Source organism: Mus caroli, unplaced genomic scaffold, assembly GCF_978045245.1.
Source record: "Mus caroli unplaced genomic scaffold, Mus_caroli_1 scaffold_8, whole genome shotgun sequence".
Lineage (NCBI taxonomy): Eukaryota > Metazoa > Chordata > Mammalia > Rodentia > Muridae > Mus > Mus caroli.
The window spans coordinates 66640695-66647470 of NW_028227263.1; positions in this window are offsets into that span (position 1 = coordinate 66640695).

Below are 6776 nucleotides of genomic sequence, written 5' to 3' on the forward strand. Positions count from 1 at the left end.
CCTCTGCCATCACAAGCTCTTTAACTCTTCATTTCCCACAAAGAAGAAAGAGAAGTCCGTGGCGATATCTTTAATTTAAAGGAAGCTGTCAGAATGGAGTGTGCTGGCCACTCTGGACAGTACTTTAGTGTAGCGTCCATTTGTTTAAGTTAGTCGGTGTGCACGTGGTGTATGAATGTGTGTGTGTGTGTCTGTCTGTCTGTCTGTATGCCTGTGTATGTGCCTGTCTGTCCTATGCTGGATTATAAGCATGAATTGCCATAGCCTGAATGGTCATTATTTTTCTGGCTAAAGCTGGGGCAGATATTCAGCTTCCACAGAACAACATAAGGTTGACATTGAGGCCAGTCACAGCAACTCACACCTGCAATCCCAGCTCTCTGAGACCAAAGCAGGAGGTTTGCCTTAATTTAAGACCTAGCCTTTGCTTATAGAATGATATCTTATGTCATAAATAAATAAATAAATAAATATTCTGGGTATGGTGTTGTACACCTTTAATCCTGGCACTCAGAAGGCTCAGGCTGTCAGATATCCATGAGTTCAAGGCCACTTTGTCTTACACAGTGAATATCAGGACAGCCAGGGCTACATAGAAAGAAGCTGTCTCAACAAAACCAAAACCCAACTAAACAAAAAAAAAGTTGAAATGAAGAGTCCTACTAATTCTACTTCTTCCTCATTTACATTTTGGTTCATGTGTCTTTAATCTCTAATTTTTTTCTGTTTATACATACATATGCACATACATATATACATATCTATACATGTGATGGTATGTGCATGATGGCACAAATGTATAGGTTAGAGGTCAAGGTGCAGAATATTCTATGATGGTTTGACTAGGAATGGCTCCCATAGACTCATGTGTTTGAATGCTTGGCCTATAGGGAGTGGCACTATTAGGAGGTGTGACCCTGTTGGAGTAGGTATGACCTTGTAGGACAATGCCATGCTTCCTGGCATGATGATAATAGACTGAACCTCTGAACTATAAGCCAGCCTCAGTTAAATATTGTCCTTTAGAAGAGTTGCCATGGTCATCGTGTCTCTTCACAGCAATGGAAACTCTATCAAAGACATCCACCATGTGGGGCTTGGGGCTCAAATTCAAGTGGTTAGGCTTGATAAGCATGCCCCATGACCCAGTGAGCTTCCTTTTCTTTTCTTTTCTTTTCTTTCCTTTTCTTTTCTTTTCTTTTCTTTTCTTTTCTTTTCTTTTCTTTTCTTTTCTTTTGTGTTTTGTTTTGTTTTTCGAGACAGGGTTTCTCTGCGTAGCCTTGGCTGTCCTGGAACTCACTCTGTAGACCAGGCTGGCCTTGAACTCAGAAATCCACCTGCCTCTGCCTCCCAAGTGCTGGGATTAAAGGTGTGCGCCACCACGCCCAGCCCCAGTGAGCTTTCTTATTGACTTTCTTTATCTTTCTTTTTTTTTTTTTTTCCCCTCTCACTTTGTAGTTTCAGTGATCCTGGAACTCCTTATGTATTCTAGGCTAGCCTTGACTAATCTTTTGCCTAAAGTTTACCAAGTACTGAGATTATAGGCCTATAACCCACACCTGGGTTTCCCTATCCCAGGTAACAATACTGTGAGCATTCTCATATTCTGAGTCTCCTTATACCTAGAGATTATTCTTTTGGCACCAAACCCTGCAGGTGAAATGGCTGGATTCCAGAGTCCATGCATTTCAAGATGGAGGGATATTATGGGATTACTCTCGGGATGCTGTAGCAGCCAAGCACTCTCTGTACCACGTTCAGTATATTTGGAAATGACCTGTTTACATATCTGTCTCCCCCACATCCCTGACGATTAAGGTCCTCTCAGGAAGGAATGTGCCCTCTGATCCATTCCTATGTCATACTTGGCAAGTCTCAGAGGTCCAGTAACCCTGTGTGGGGCAGCACATGCCTCTGTGTACCAGACAACATTTCAGCACTGTGCTAGAAGCTCATTTAGCCCCCAGAGAACTTCCCAGCAATTAGCACTGTTAGTCCCTATTTGCAGCTAGGAGACTGAGGTTGCAAGAGGCTGTGACTCTCTGCAGTGAGACCCTAAGGATACAAATTCCATCTGCAAGTTGGTAGAAACTGTGCTCTGGCCATCTCCTGCCAACCTCATTATGATGCATCTGGCCCATGTTAATGACTTTCAACCGTTTCTCTTTGTTTGATTCTTGCTCTCTGAATGTAGCAATGTTTAGGATTAATTTAAGCAAGCTGTAGAACAGTTCGTGAAATTCATTAGTATCCCAGCATCTTTTCCCAGCACTGAGTGGGTCGTCCTGAGGCCTTATCTCAAAAGAGCATCAAAACAGACAGTAACAGCAAATTCACCCTTAAGTCTGCTTCTAAACCCCGTTGTTGTGCACTTTACAAAGTTAGAAGCAGAGACTGGAGGGTAGCCCAGTTGGTAGAGACCTTGCTGAGCATGTGTGAGGTTTGTGGTGTCTTGAATATGCTTGGCCCTTGGGAAGTGCTACTATTAGGAGTTGTGGCCCTTATTGGAGAAGGTGTAGCCTTGTTACAGATAGTGTGTCACTGGGCGGGGGTGGGGGGTGGGGAGTGGGGTTGAGGTCTCCTCCTATATTCAAGCTATGTTCAGTAAGAAGAGACCCTCCTCCTGGCTGCCTGGGGAAGACAGTTCCCTTTTGTTGCCTGCAGATCAAGATATAGAACTCTCTGCTCCTTCTCCAGCACCATGTCTGCCTGCATGCTACATGTTCCCACCTTGATGCTAATGGACTGAACCTCTGAACTGTAAGCCAGCCCCAAGTAAATACTGTCTTTTACTAGAGTTGCCTTGGTTGTGTTGTCCTGTCAGTGCAATGGAAACCTAAACTGACACAAGATTTGGGGTTTGATTCCCCGGAGCCACTGAAAGCAAGAGGGTGGGGCACAGTTAACATCCCAGCACTGGGGAGCTAGAAGCACGAAGATCAGGAGTTTGAGGCTATCTTCAGCTACAGCGCCAGTTTGAGGCCAGCCTGGGATACCAAACCCTATCTTAAAATAGTAGTAATAATAATTGTGCTGGAGAGGTGGCCTAGCAGGTAAGAGTATTTGCTGCTCTTGCAGAGGACAAAGCTTTGGTTCCAGTACTCATACGTGGCAGTTTACACTACCTGAAACTCTACTTCCGGAGGAGTTGATGCATTGTTTTGGCCTACCCAGGTAGTACGTCTACATACATGCAGGCAAAGCACACATATACATAAAATAGAACAAAAAAATTAAATTAATTAAATCTTTAAACATATAATAAAAGGTTCGGGTGTGCTTGCTGCCTGCTAAGGTCCTCATACTAGAGAGGTCAACCGCTTCATGAGACTTCTTTTTTTTTTTTTTTTTTTTTTTTTGGTTTTTCGAGACAGGGTTTCTCTGTATAGCTCTGGCTGTCCTGGAACTCACTTTGTAGACCAGGCTGGCCTCGAACTCAGAAATCCGCCTGCCTCTGCCTCCCGAGTGCTGGGATTAAAGGCGTGCGCCACCACGCCCGGCTTCATGAGACTTCTTACAAGGTCAGTAATCTCATTCATGACAAGTGGTCCACATGATGTAATTATGTCCCCAAGATACTACCCCTAAATACCATCTCTAAGAGAATAAACGTACAACATCTGAATTGTAGGGGCACAAGCACACAGGCCAAAGCATCTACCAGGCAGAAGCTGGGTTAAGCTTCAGCAGGGGAAAACAGCTCTTTGACTTGGTAAGAGGCCGGGCAGGCACAGGCGACAGGGCTATCCAGCTGTTCTTGTATTCGCCCATGCTGGAGCTCCTGCAGGTATAGAGAGCTGCAGAGCGCCTGCTGGAGCCAGGCTTCAAGGATAAAGTGCTGGAAACAGGCACAGGACAAGCTGTGGAGATCACCATAAATAGCTCCCTCAGCTATCAACACTCGCCTCCTGTTTTCCACTTTCTAATAATGGCGTTCTCCAGCCTTCCAGGGGGAGGGCTGACTCACCCTGACTCCTCTCCTGCCTGGCTTGCATTCAGGCAGCTGCTGCACTACCTCTGTGGTCCTACCCTTTTTTGGAAGTCTTCCAGGACTCATGTCGGTCCAGTCTTTGGACCAGGGACTCTGATCTCACTTCCAGGTGTGAACCCCTGCCTCCCAACACACCTGTATAGTCTGCTTACAAGCACACCACAGAACACCTGTAGTGTAGGCTGGACAGAGCTTGAGACACCCACTTTGTCATACTCTTGGCGGGTCTTCCATCCACATACACACTTACCAGGGAAGCACCTCCATCACAGAGGACCTTCTCCATGCTGAATGTCCCATGTGCCATCAAAACCCCTCATGGAAGTAGGGTAATCTCAGCTTGGGAAGTGGAGGCAGGAGGATCAGGAGTTCAAGGTCAGCTGGGCAGTGGTGGCACATGCCTTTAATTCCAGCACTTGGGAGGCAGAGGCAGGCGGATTTCTGAGTTCGGGGCCAGCCTGGTCTACAGAGTGAGGTTTCTCCACAGAGAAACCCTGTCTCGGGGAAAAAAAAAAAAAAAAAAAGGAGTTCAAGATCATTCTCCAATACATAGTAAGTTTGAGGCCAGCCTGGGCTATGTAAGATCTTATTTAAAAACAACAGCAAATAATAATAAAATGTAATAATAATAATAATATAAGAAGCTCCTCTTGAGATTCCCTTCTTGTCCCTGGATCTGTGACGACTGCACCTGTACACAGGATTGTGGAGATAGAGTAATTTTTGTCCTTCCTCCAAGAACTTGTATATAGCATAGATTCAATTGTGAAATGGAGTTTAACTTTAAAAATGTGGGGCTAGCTGGGTGTGGTGCACATGCCTGTAATGCCAGCACTCAGGAGGCAGAGACAGATGGATCTCTGTGAGTTAGAGGCCAGCCTAGGCTGCAGAGTGAGCTACAGAGAGAAACCCTGTCTTGAAAAACAAACAAAAATAAAATTTGGGGCCAAGGAAATGACTCAACAGGTAGCAGGCTGGCCATGCAAATGTGGGGACCTGTGCTGACTCTGTAGAACCTACCTAAGGCCAGTGCACATCTGTAACTACAGGGTGTCTGCGATGAGATGGGTGGCAGAGGTAGGAGAATGCCTGTCAGCAGAGGCAAACAATAAAGACACCCTGCCTCAGACAAGGTAGCAGGGGGAGAACATGCAAGGCTGCCTTCTGATCTCTTCACTCATGATGCAGCATGCATTCTCCACCGCTCACACACAGGTACGAGTACACACATGCATGAATGCACATACATACACATATGCCCAACATTCCAACTCATTAACCTCAAATTGCAGATTCCAACCCAATTTTCTTTAAACATCGTGTGGTTGTTTGAATATATTTGGCCAAGGGAGTGGCACTGTTTGCAGGTATGGCCTTGTTGGAGTAGGTATGGCTTTGTTGAAGGAAGTGTGTCACTGCGAGTGTGGGCTTTGAGAGCTTCCTCCTAGCTGCCTGAGGATGTCAGTCTTCTAGCAGCCTTCAGATGAACTCTCAGCATTTCCAGCTCCGTGCCTGCCTGGATGCTGCCATGTTCCCACCTTGATGATAATGGACTGAACCTCTGAACCTGTAAGCCAGTCCCAATTAAATGTCCTTATAAGAGTTGCCTTGGTCATGACGTCTGATCACAGCAGTAAAAAATCTAACTAAGACAATCACCATCATCACGAAAAAAACTTTCAGGGTCAAAAATGTCTATGTGGGGCTGGAGAGATGGCTTGGAGGTTAAGAGCTACCTCTTCCAGAGGACCTGGGTTCAATTCCCAGACCAATATGGCAGTTCACAATTGTCTGTAACTCCAGATCTGCATTGTCTTCTGGCTTTGAGAGTACCAATCATATATGCATGTGGTACACAGACACACATGCAGGCAAAACAACTGTACAAATAAATTAATAATTTTTTAGAAATTACCATGGCCAGGAGTGCCCAACAAGAAAAACAGAGTCCCTAGTTTCTCTCTTCTCCCCTTAAGCAAATATTAGGGTGTCAGCCAGATAATTTGGTTTGAACTACATCCTGACTATATGACTTTGAAATGGTGTCCTTTCCACTCTGAGCTCTGCTAAACCCAGCTGCCTCAGATCACTAGGAGTGATCTAGTCACTCCTAGAAGCAGACAACAAGCTAGGCAGTTTAAAAAGTGACCTTGCCAGCTGCACAGTGGTGGCCCTTGCCTTTAATCTCAGCACCGGGGAGGCAGAATCAGATAGATCTCTGAGTTTGAGGCCAGCCTGATATATACCAAGTTCCAGGATAACCAGGTTTATACAGAGAAGAAACCCTGTCTCAGAGAGACAAGAAGAGGAAGAGGAAGAAAAGGAAGAAGAAAGTAACCTTGTCTCAACTGATTCTAACTGATGCTGCACTTAGAAGGTTTGCCTGGAATGGTTCTAGAAACATGAAGACTTCTGCCTTGGTCCGTCCACAGACAAACACTGAGGCTGGGTCGTGACTTGGCAGAACTCTGAGACGGAGTCTGCTATGTAGGAGAAGCCCCTTTGTGCTTCAGCAGCAATCACGGTGGCAGTACAGGTAGCTGACCTTCATACTCTAGCGGTCTACAAAGACGCTTAGGAAGTCTGTTCTCCAACCTTGCACGTGTGGATCCTGAAGTCCAGGGGTCTGGTATTTCCAGGATGGCATGAAAGCCCAAGTCAGCAGCCTCTGTGGTCTTTACCGGTGTTTACACAAGAGAATTGGGACTCTAGTAGAAGGGCTCTCAGACTGTTCTGGAACATGCTGCCCCAGGCCAGACTTTCCTATTCCTTTCCTCAGACCCTG